Source organism: Amphiura filiformis, chromosome 6 (assembly GCF_039555335.1).
Source record: "Amphiura filiformis chromosome 6, Afil_fr2py, whole genome shotgun sequence".
Lineage (NCBI taxonomy): Eukaryota > Metazoa > Echinodermata > Ophiuroidea > Amphilepidida > Amphiuridae > Amphiura > Amphiura filiformis.
In genome coordinates this window covers 26,101,311-26,114,562 of record NC_092633.1, presented here as the reverse complement: position 1 = coordinate 26,114,562, position 13,252 = coordinate 26,101,311, and positions in this window count along the sequence as shown.

Sequence of the window (13,252 nt, the reverse complement as noted above, 5' to 3'; positions counted from 1 at the left end):
AAATTTCTGTACTTATAAATATCTTTAGGTCATGAGTATAAATTCTGTAGTTCAAAATTTATCTGAATTTCTGCAGTTCTAAATATCTGTATATAACACTAGGGTTAAAGTCCCTAACAAAACATCAATTCCTGGAACTGACGCTGATTCGAAGAAATCAAATGACGATTTTTCCTCAAAGCCTTATGGAAGGGACAAGTCTGATAAGAGCGTTTGTAACAGGAAAAACCTAACGAACTGCAAGAAAATCATCTCCACAACGAATGTGAGAACAGATGTAGAGAAGAGCTAGTGTCAAACTTGATATCCTGGGGATCCAGGAGCACCGCATAGTGCATAAAGAACCAGTCAAATTTGAAGACATCCTGGGACATACTCTTATCACAACATCAGCTACCAGGAATAGAGCAGGTGCAGCTACAGGGGGAGTATGAATAGTGCTAAGCACAAATGCAAAGGCTTCACTGGCTGTGGTACCACATACAGAAAGAATATTGGTTGCCAACTTTCAAGGAAACCCTGCAACTCACTGTTATCGTTACTTACTGTCCCACCAATGTGGAAGACGAAGACAAAGTAGAAGATCACTATGACAACTTGAGGAGAACTATAGATTCCATCCCTTCGCACAATGTCTTGATGGTTATTGGAGATTTCAATGGCAGAATTGGACCAGAGGATGCAAAGTTCACCTACCATGATATAACTAATAGGAATGGGAAGTTCTTGGTTGATCTGGCAATTGAAAAGAACCTGATTTGTGCTAACACTTATTTTAGGAAGAGAAAAGGAAAGCTATGGACTTTCTGCAGCCCAGCAGGAAACAAGTACCAACTGGATTATATCCTTCTTCGCAAAAAGTGGAGAAACAGCCTACTAAATGCAGAGCATACAATACCTTCTCAAGTGTAGGATCAGATCATAGAATTGTGACATCAAGGATCAGACTCAGCCTAAGAAAGAACAAGACCCTGCCTAGAGGGAAGAACCATGACTGGAAAACACTCTGCTCAGACTCCAAGCTTCAGGAGTTATATACTGTTGAAGTACACAACAGATTTCAACCCTTGGAGGAAATGGAGGAAACAGCCACTGAGAGGTATGAAAGATTCATAAAAGCCAACAGGGAAGCAGCAGAAAAGGTTATTCCAGTCAAAAAGAAGAATAGGAAGGTACGGCTTTCAAGCGATATCAGAGTGGTGAGAGCAAGAGATGACATCAGAGAAACCTATGATGCGTACCAGTTGGATGCAACTGAGAGAAACAGACACAGATATAAGGAAGCCAAGGCGAACTTAGAGGAATTAGCATAATATACTGCTACGGAAGAAGATCTAGAGCGGTTGAGGAAGCGCATGACACCTGCAAGCATGGACAAAGCTGGAAGCTAATAAATGAAATAACTGGAAGGAAAGCATCAGTGAAAGGTCAGCTGAAGGGAGACACGCAGAATGAAAGGATTAACAACTGGTTCACCCACTTCAAAGATCTCCTAGGTAGCCCTCCAGAAATAGATGGAGAAGATGAGGATATTGTACCGGTGGCCAAGGATCTAAACATCAATGTGGGACCATTTAGTGGTTACGGTTCGCTATCTCTAAGGTTCGCTATCTCTAAGGTCGCTATCTCTAAGGTTCGTTATCACTAATTACGAAAAAGGTCCGCTATACCTAAGGTTCGATATCACTAATTTTGAAAAAGGTTCGGTATTTCTAAGGTTCGATATCACTAATTTTAAAGAAGGTTCGCTATATCTAATTTTAAATAAGGTCCGCTATCACTAATTTATTGAAGGTTCGCTATCTCTAAGGTTCGCTATCACTAATTTCAAATCAGGTTCGCTATCTCTAATTTTAAATAAGGTTCGCTATCTCTAATTTTAAATAAGGTTCGCTATCTCTAATTTCAAATAAGGTTCGCTATAGCGGTCCTTATTTGAAATTAGAGATAGCGGACCTTATTTAAAATTAGAGATAGTGGACCTTATTTAAGATTAGTGATAACGAACCTTAGGTATAGCGAACCTTAATCGAAATTACTGATAACGAACCTTAGAGATAGCGAACCTTAATTAATTAGGGATAGCGAACCTGAAACAAAATTAGTGATAGCGAACCTTAGGTATAGCGGACCTTTATTGGAATTAGTGATAACGAACCTTAGAGATAGCGAACCTTCAATAAATTAGTGATAGCGGACCTTATTCAACTTAGTGATAGGGAACCTTATTTTAAATTAGTGATAGCGAACCTTATTTAAAATTAGTGATATCGAACCTTAGAACTAGCGAACCTTATTCTAAATTAGTGATATCGAACCTTAGAAGTAGCGGACCTTTTTTTAGGTATAGCGAACCTTTTCTCTATTAGAGATAGCGGGATTCTGATCTCCATAGACTTTACACGTTAGTGATAGCGAACCTTAGAGATAGCGAACCTTAGAGATAGCGGACCTTAGAGATAGCGGGATGTCACCCATTTGGTCAGGAGGAATATGCAAAGTCAAAGACTGCACTGGTAGAAGGGAAGAGTTGCGGAGAGGATGGTATACCACCAGAGGTATTGAAAAGATGCGATCTGGATGGCATAGTTCTGGAGTTTTGCAATAATGCACTGATTAAAGGAAGCAAGCCTGACCAGTGGTCTATTCTCAACATAGTACCAATTCCTAAGTCAGGAGATCTTAGTCAAGCAGGGAACTATCGAGGGATTAGCTTAAGCTCAGTTGTTGCCAAGATATTCAACAAAATGATACTCAACAGGATCAGGCCTGAAGTAGACAAAGTTTTTTTTTTTGGGGGGCTTTAGCACCAGCCCCCGGGGTAAAAGCAGGGGCGGCAAAATGAAGGGGCGGCGGAAGAAGAAGGGCGGCAAAAACAGGGCGGCAAAAACAAAGGGGCGGCAAAATGAATTAGTAAATCAAAAGGGCGGAAAAATTTGATAAAGCATCAAAATTTTTGAAAAAATGGTACTATAGATCAAAATGTGCTGCTTTTAGGGCGCTAGCGCCTGAACCCTTTTTTTTTTTTTTTGCTCTTCACTTTTTCAAACGACCGAGAAAAAAATTGGGTCAACCTTTTCGGGCTGTTGAGGAAGGGGCGGCAAAATTGAATTTTCTTCAGCCCCCGGGGTTGGGGCGGCCACGGTACGCCACTGGTAAGCCACATACTGGCCTTAAGGAGGATCATAGAAGGAGTGAAGGCTAAAAACCTGCCTGCAATAATAACCTTCATAGACTTCAGGAAAGCCTTTGATACCATTCATAGAGGAAAGATGCTGCAAATTCTCAAGGCCTATGGAATCCCTAATCAACTTGTGGAAGGCATAGCAAGGATGTATGAAAATACCAAGGCAAAAGTAGTTTCACCAGATGGAGAAACTGAACCGTTTGATATTCTTGCTGGTGTACTGCAAGGAGACACCCTTGCCCCATACCTCTTTCTGGTGGTATTGGACTATGCATTGAGGGAGGCAGTTGAAGGCAAAGAAGAGCAGCTTGGATTCCAACTGGAGAAGAGAAGAAGTAGACGGATCGGACCTGAAGTGCTAACAGATTTAGACTTTACAGACGACATAGCCCTATTGTCTGAGGAAATCCACCAAGCACAAGAGCTACTGCAAAGGGTTGAATCATCTGTTGGAAAAGTAGGCCTCAAAATGAACGCTTCAAAAACTAAGTTCATGTCTTTCAACCACAATCAACAGATATCTATACAGACAAACAATGGCACCAAACTAGAAGAGGTGAGCGACTTCAAGTATCTGGGTGCATGGATGGCTAGTACGGAAAAAGATGTAATAAAATTCCCTTTAAAAGGGAAAGCCAGCCTCAATGTAGAAGAGGTCTTGTAATTAGTTTTGGTCAATGTGAAAGGCATTTTAGGATCACGCTTACATCTACATGACAGTCCACCAAACCATCAACGATGAGAACATGCACACTGAAACAGCAGAAAACATTAATTCCTAATCTCATGTCAACTCTTTTAATTCATTACATGTACTCCAAATTGTTCTGGTCTGTTTGTTTTGTTGTTGTTGTTGTTGTTGTTGTTGTTGTTGTCGTTGGGTTTTTTGTCTTTTCAGCTTTTTACCCACGATATCTCAATTTCCAATTTTGTAATACCAGAACTTACGAACTCAATATCTTCGCTTAGGAATGTCCGATTTCACACACGCAGCTGCATGGAGAGCATGTAACAGCCTCAACAAAATCTGGAGGTCAACTCTCCCAAAGAAATTCAAGAGCCGTTTATTTGCTGCTACCGTCGAATCCGTTCTAACCTATGGATGTGAAGCGTGGACTATGTCTCCCAGACTATGTAAAGAACTTGATGGTTGCTACACAAGAATGCTTAGATCAGTATACAACATCAATTGGAAGCAGCACATCACGAAGAAAGAGCTATATGGTGACCTACCGAAACTTTCACAGAAGATCAGAGAGAGGAGGACACGTTTCGCTGGGCATGCATACAGAAGCAAAAATGAACCTGTAGCTAAGCTGATCCATTGGACACCAAAACATGGAAACAGAAAACCTGGTAGACCCCCTCTAACATACGTGGATGTTTTGAAACAGGACACTGGACTGGATGTTATGGATTTGGGAACGGCCATGCAGGACAGAAGGGTTTGGCGTGCTGTTGTAGTTCGAGGACACCACATATTCATCTTAAGCAAGTAAGTAAGCAAGTATATATATTATAGTTCTATTAAAATTTAAAAATATTTTTAATTCCTATAGTCAGTGGCGGCGCTACGGGAGGGGGCATGGGGGAATGCCCCCTTCCCTCCCCCCAGAAATAATTTCTGGCACCGCACTGCCTATAGTTCTGTCTTCCTGTTGTTCTAAATTTCTTTTGGCCTAAATTTCTTTAGTTCTAAATTTCTGTAGTTCTAACTTTCCTTAGTATTTATAATTATAAATTCTGTAAATTTTCTTAATTCTAACTTTCATTCATTCAAAATTTCCTTAGTTCTTATTTTCCTTAGTCCTAAATTTCCTTACTTCAAAAGTTCGTTAGTTCCCAATTTCGTAGTTCTAGCTTTGCTTCTAAATTTCCTTAATTCTAAATTTCATATCGTTAGTTCTAAATTTCCATTTCATTTCGCTAGTTCTAAATTCCCTTTTTTTAAATTTCATTAGTTCTAAATTTCATTAGTTCTAAATTTCATTAGTTCCATATTTCCTTAGTTCTAATTTTCCTCAGATATAAAAGTTCCGGCTTAGAGACGCGGCGAAAAAAACACTTCGCCACCGATGTCCACGACCCCAAATTCCTGACCCTACCCCCTTGAAGTCTAATGGTGCGTCCCTTAGTTCTACATTTCGTTAGTTCTAACTTTCGTTAGTTCTACGTTTCGTTAGTTCAAAATTTCCTTAGTTATAATTTCGTTAGTTGTAAATTTCATAAGTTGCAAATTTCCTTAGTTCTCTCATTCATTCTACATTTCCTTAGTTCTTATTTTCCTTAGTTCTAAATTTCATTAGTTCTAAATTTCGTTCTAAATTTTTCCTTACTCTACATTTCGTTGGCTGTAAATTTCCTTAGCATTATATTTCATTGGTTCTAAATTTCATTAGTTCTAGCTTTCTTTAGTTCTAAATTTCCTTAATTTTAAACTTCCTTAATCTAAATTTCGAAGGCTGTAAATTTCCTCAGTTCTACATTTCGTTAGTTCTAAACTTCGGCAGTTCTAGCTTTCGTTAGTTCTAAATTTCCTAAATTTCGTTGACTGTAAAATATCATTAGTTTTAAATTTCCTTAGTTTCAAAATTGCCTTCGGTCTATAGCTCTAAATTTCGTTAGGTATAAATTTCGTTAGTTGAACATTTCCTTAATTCTAAATTTCTTTAGTTCTACATTTCGTTAGTTCTAAATTATTATCGAGAGTTCTTCCGTTCGTTAGTGTTAGATCGTTACTTCTTCAGCTGGTTAGTTCTTTATTTTGATTAGTTCTTTATTTGGTTAGTTCTTTATTTGGTTAATTCTTCATTGTAGTTCTATTTCATACGTTCGAAATTCTCACACATCATTTTATCATACCCTCTTCCACCTCCCCCTCCTCCCGCTCACAGGAGGGGGGATAAAAACTACAATAAGTTCTTTGGAATATAGGCCCTATATTGTGAGCCTACAATGATGTTGACCAGACAGACGCGTTGCGGTACGTGACAAAGAACATGAAGAACTAATGATTGTGCAAGATCGGCAAAATATGTGGGAATCACACCAATGGAGATTAACCATCATGACCATGGAGCCAGGCCATTGTGCCACTGCCAGATGGCCATGGGCCCCAAAAATTGCCATGTGCATGTTTCTTTTTAGCCCCAAACCACCATGTTTTGGACCAAAATAATAGTAAAATTGCACTAAAGTGCTGGCTATTTAGCTAATTAGCCAGCAAACTTTACGTTCATTTAGGCCAAATGTCTTAGTAAAATCGGAACAAAATATGTTTGTCTCGATCTTTTAGTATGCCCCCTATTTGTAAATCAAAACTTGGTTACTTGAGTGCACATGCCTTCCTCACGCGGTGACATTGGTACCTCCAAATTTTGGCCTGGCTCAGGGCCCCAAAACGGTAAATTCGATAGGGTGCATGGCATGTCAGCCCCCTCTCCTGCTCAGTCGACAGAAACGTTCTGACAAAATTTACGATTTACAATTTCCTTTTGATCTATTTAAAACCCAAAATAACCCTATTTTGGCCCATTTATTAGTATTAAAATGCCAAATTGCCGCGCGCTTCGCGCGCATTTATCTCGGTAAAGCCGTTATATGAGTAGATCTACGAGATGTCTCCTTAGAAATTCCTTTTTTTCATCTCGAACTTGAACACGAATCTCTAAAATAAGATAATGTATATAGATTATGTAAATCATAAATATGACTATGAGTGCTATTATATAGGGCAGCTACTCTGATGCATCTTCCTTTGGCACGATTTTAGGACACAATTATTGTCTTCAATTTTGTTCATTTTAGCACTGAAATTGCAATTTTTGCGCGCGCATTTGTCCCAGTAATGTTCTTTTAGTAGCAGATCAGTGGAACGATTTGGAAATTTTACCCACTGGCTTGGTGACTCCTCCGGTACACCCCCTTTGAATTTGAGCATTGAAATGGCAACTTTCCGCGGGCTACGCGCGCACTTTATCAAATTTTCGTGCGATTTTCCTGGTAAAGGCAATGGCCCGGGGAAATGGCACAGCTTGGAAAACACTTGGGTTACACGAGGGGTTACAGTTGTGTGGTGTGGTGTCTTCTATCCGATGATCCGAAATCATGTTGCCGTGCCCAGGGGCCGGCAAAAGGTATTGAAATCAGATCAGGCCGGCAAAATTTATTTCTCGACCCCCCCCCCCCTGAGAAAATGGTCTCGCGACGGCCCTGTATGTTGTGCCCTTTTTTCATGGTGCTATGTTTCTCATTACTGGATTTTGGATGACGACTTTTGGTATTTAAGGTGTTATAAACTGATAATCGATTTTAAAGGGACGATCGGAAATTTCATTTTATGAAGCGACACCGTAGGCCTACTCCGCACCCATGCAAAACTGATAAAAACAATTTCGTTGCCACCGTGCAACGAAATTGTTTTTCGGGGGAGGGGGACCGAATCAAATTAGTGTCATTTGTGCAAAAATGTTCCGCGCGCATTTTAGGAATGGGACGGGCGCCATTCTAGCTATACCCTTGCACCCAAGCCCTACTCTCTAAATGTAAAAGAGAGAAAAACTCACTCCCCAAAAGAGTGATTCACTTATAAAACCACTCAAAAATGAGTGAAATGTGTTTTTTAAACTTCACAACCACTCAAAAAAGAGTGAAAACCACTCTAAAAGAGTGAATTTCAACTCGTTCAAGGAGATAAATGAAGGACAACACATTTTTAGAGTTGTCCTTCATTTAACTCCTTGAAAGAGTTAAAATTCACTCATAAAGAGTGGTTTTCACTCTTTTTTTGAGTGGTTCTAAAAAAAAAAACACATTTCACTCCTTTTTGAGTGGTCTTATAATGCCAAAAAAAAAATTGTTTTGTTGCCCTCAACCGTCCGACCCTAAATCCTGAAAAATCAGGGTCGCAATTTTTTTTTTTTTGAATGATGATTTTTACAGATTTGTTCAAAAACTCAATGTTTTTCACTTAAAATTAATATTTTATTGAAAGACTAGTCTTTAATTGATGTCTAACAGGTATCCAGAAGTCAAAATTGACGGTCCCCTAATTGAAGAAGCATTATTTTAAATATTTGAGGGGATTTTTAAAAACTGAAGGTTTAAAAAAAGAAAAAAAGAAAGAAAAAGAAATCTGACTGTCCGACCCAAATTTCCCATTTTCCCACTTGAGGGCAACACAACAATTTTTTTAGAGAGTAGCTACGCCATTTTACCCATCCCCACCCCCAGTACACCCCATCCAAAAAGGGAGAAGTGATGAGAAAGGAGAGCAAAGTGAAGAGAAAGGTAGAAAATAGGACCACATTTAGTTTTTGACCCCTGGTCTGGCCCAAAAAAACCTGAATACCCCAGCTTTTACCTTTTTGCTATAACTGAGGCAAATCATGTATGTCGCATGGTCAAATAATACACTTTTTCTGAATGCTAAAATTGAGAGGAATATGGTTTTTTTTACAAGATTTGAGCAAGTTTAAAATTTGACCCCTGCCCATTGATTGACCCCCAGGCTTAGGGCCACTTTAAAAATAGGCTATAAGGCTATAAGCCCGGGGACTCCCACTTTGGAGATGACGCGTATGTATATTATGTAAGGCTGTTTTAAAAGACTCCCCTTTTCAGCGTCACTTTCACCCAAAGACCCCATATTTGTTTACGAACATACAATGTATGCTCTGTCACCCAAAGGCCCAGCAACTTTCATGGCACTGATTTTGTTATTTATTTTGAAGAAAAATAAACCAAAGAAATTTGAAGCCATTTAGAACTAGAAATGCAATGTTTTAGGTTTCTGTGGCACTGTTTCGGCTCCGACTCAAAGGTTCCATTTAAAATAAAGTGATTAAAATTGACATTTCTGATATTTAACAGTCCTCGAAGTAAACTTTATAAATCTAATAATATATACTTAAAAAAGTGTAGGCCCTATGTAACTGGGATGAAAAGTCGACGATCAATTGAAAATTTTGACCTTTCGTATTGAAGATATGGGTTTTTCCTCAAAAACAGCAAGGTCTTTTGGGAAAAAAATGTATATCTTCAAAATGAGAGGTCAACATTTTCAATTGATCGTCGGTTTTTCATCCCAGCTACTAAGTACCATTAGATTGATAAAGTTTACCTCGAAAACTGTTATATATCAAAAAATTGTCATCAAATTTGTATTATATCGCGAATTAAAAAAATGATATCAGAAGGACATTCTTCGTATTCTTAATGCAATTCGATATGTCTGATGTGCTCTCATGTCCCACAAAAATACTGTCCAAACGCTCATACCAGAGCCCTTAAATGCACTCATTAATTTCTCGATATAAGTCCAATTGCACGTTCAAGCTCGAAGTTATAAAGTAGTGAGTCATGTGAGTAGAGACTTTTTTTTGATGTGTTTATTACCGCTGGGTGACAAAATCGTGCACAAACAGTTTGATCATCGCTATTTTTTCTTGCCATTAATGGTACACTGTACTGGCCCACTTCATTCACTATGGACCAATGGCCTCATCCCAATGGCATAGTTCAGTAACCTCAATTAAACAATCATAGTGAAAAATTTGACCTCAAGTTGCGGAGTATGAATTTTTGTACCCAAAATTTCAAAGGTCATTCAATGGATGTACAAATGTATTGGGCTTAAAGAACTGTGCCCTGATAGATGAACATGTTGTGGATCCTAGTGATTCAGATCAGATCAATACTATTCATATAACATTGGGGAAAGAAAAGTTTGATCTGCTGTGTAACCAAGCAAAGCCTACTACAAAAGTAATGTGATATGATTCGCACCATTCGCTAGTTAGGGACCGTCGTGTAACTAAACTGAATTTTATACAAATTGCTGGTATGAAATGCAATGATAAAACAGGGATATGGCATAACAATTGAAACGGTAGCAGGTCTCTTAATCGATTCCAGCACCATTCCTACATATTGTGAAAATGTATTGATGGAGATATTCACCATGGGGCCTCCTGAAGGACATTATTTTATTTTAACAAGAGCATGACTGTCATGAGATTGAGTGTCGTTTCATTGCATACACTCTATACTGTGAAATGTTTACGAGTACAAGTATTTACAGTTCCTCCAAGTTGACACAAACAAAATGGAACCCCGATTGAATCATTCATAAATAAATGGCTTCTTTACAAATGTCACTAGTAATCAAACTTTGGATCTCCTCCTCTTTTGGATTTTCCCCGGGTCGAGATGGTGATGACAAAATTATTATTTCATAATATAATATTTGAAATCAAGAAGCCCAATATGACTCTCAAATCCAATAAATAGGCTGAATTGGTTGCAATATACCAACTCTCCCCGCCAACTGAACTTTGCTCAGATTAATTGAGCAAACTGGTGGGTCTCGGCATACAGTAAGAAAATTTCCAGATTGTGAAATGTAAACCTGTAATTTCAGAGTATCTTAAGCCAGAGTACTCTTATATAGGCCTCCCAAATACCGAGTTGGAAAAGGGGTTTTATAAATCAAACAGGTTTCTTTACTTCGTAATCCGCAAGCAGCAATTGATATTATTCACAGCTATTTTTATAGACTTTATTTCTTGATCTTGTTTACATGTTGTAAGTTTTCGTCATAGCGTGGTTATAGTGAGCCAGATTCTCCGTTATTTAGCGTATAAGTACTCCGAAATCAATTGTTATTGCAGTATTCTCTTTCTGTATACAGTCACTATAAACACGCTCATGCATGCACGAAAGCTCAAAAACAGCTCAATGAGCTGTGATAGTTAAATTATAAGAATTCAATAGCTGGTTGCATAATACACAAATCCTAAACGTTTTTGTTGTGAAGGTCTGTAATTTGATCCAATGAGATCGATCGTACTTTCTGGCTGACAAAGAAACATTCAAGCTCATTAGTAAGTGTTTATCGCTCAGTCGCTAGGGTCGCTACATAGGAGAGACTGTGGTAAAGTGGACCAATTTTTTTTTGTCCAGCCCAAACAGGATTACGAAGCAAGGCAAGACAAAACGTAAGGTTTATAATCTTACCTTAGGACTGCAACTACAGATGACATTAATGAAGTTGATCAAAAATACAGCTTTATTAAATGGTGTGAACTTGAAAAAGGTCGTTCCGCTTTGCCCCAGGTTCATTGGGCCGGGGTAGAGTGAAACGTGGAGGGGGCATTACTACATCCCCTTCAGGTGTATCTTCATTGTCAACACCACTTAGGGCCTACCTCTCGGTATATCAGTATACTATGACCGGATAAATTTCCATTGCATAGTTCTGAGTGGGGTCTGTTTCCGGTGTTCCACTTTGTCCCATCCACATTGGACTATTGTCCACTTTGCCCCATTCCACTTTGCCCGACCAGGTGAGATTTTTCTCGACATGCATCACTATATTGTACGCTAATGTATGCTATTCCTGTTACCATGCACAGAATAGGCTTAAGCCTATCTATCATTAATATAGCTATCGAAGAAATTCAGCAAAAGCAGTGCTTTGGCAGATAATAATATTTCTATAAATTATCGGGTTAAATATACGAAAAACAGACATTTTCTGTAAAAATCACACATACCTGACTCACTCGATTGCCCCTATCACAAACAATGCTGGATCCATGCCGTGTTCTAAATACATGAGCTTGGAGATTGAGGGCAGAATATAAAGAAGTTAATGTGGGTGTTTCGTTTTGCCCCGTGGTCCACATTGCCCCGGTCTCCCCTACTGGCGTATAAATAAAGCGTCATGGGGGAGTGAAGTGGGTGTGACCAATCAGAATTCAGAAACTGTTGTTCTCCATTTAGTTTAGTGTGAAAACATACGCCACTAATAGTACGCCCTCTGTCATCAAACTCGTTTGACAAAAATAGAGGGCCAAAACATGTTTCATCAACGATGGTCTACTTAAGGTGATACTCTCCGACTTTTAGTTCAAAAAATGTACTTTTCGTGTTAACACCAATGATTATACATTCTTACTTTTTGGTCAATATATAAGCAGGTCGTGATTCTATCTTTAAATGTGAATGTGAAGTCTAAGCCTTTCCCCACATTTAATATGGGTAGAAATGGTGACTGGGTTTAGGGTTCCCAGATGTAAAACGTCCCCTAGCAATCACAAATCATTAATTGAATTCAATTAATTAAGAAATCAAATAATGATTTGTGATATTTTGTCATTTTTTCCCAAATCATTATTTTAGGGGGCGCTGTTACAAAATCGTAAGCAATAACACATTGGACTATTGTCTCATATTATGGGCAACATGATCACAAGATCACTACGAAATATTTGACAAATGTTTTTAATTAGTCACGGTCCCAACTGGCTTGTGCTTCTTTTACGCTACAAATTGTATAGTACGTGCATGTACGCCGCTGCAGTGAATTACAGGTATATGTAAGGTCTATAAGTTTGAATAAGTATTTTGAATAAGTGGACTTCTTTCGGACCTTTCTTGATCAAGTAAGCATAAAAACCTGGAAAGAAAAAGGGCAAGGTACACTTGATGTTGGGAAACAAGTACTATGTACTAGACGGTAGTCATTAGAAGTAGGTAAATAAAATAGCCAAAAATGACCAGTTCAAGACCCACAGAAGTGCTAAACCTGCAAAAACATCATGGATAAATGGGAATATAAAAGTGCATTAGAACAAGTGATGAAAATCACTGTGCACATAAGCAGACACGATATACCAGACAATCAATGTAGGCACAAAAACCAGGTAAAGTTCGATGCAAAAATTGTCTATTCTAGAGCCCATAGAAGTATCGGGAAAGCAGTACACTGGATGTGCTGAAAATCACTGTGCACATTGCAGACAAACAAAACAAAACACCCACCCCCTCCTTCTTCAGGGATAGATAACAAAATATTAAATCAAACAGCAATAGTTTAAAAACAAATTCAAGTTAAAACTGATGAAGGCAAGTTCATATCCCGGGTTCAAATATAACTCGGTAACAACACAACTGGCCGTTCAAAAACCGGCAACAAATTTTCGTTTCTACCCCGGACTCCAGAGACTGGAACATACTTCCTGACAACATCGTCAACAGCAATTCAATCAACACTTTCAAGAC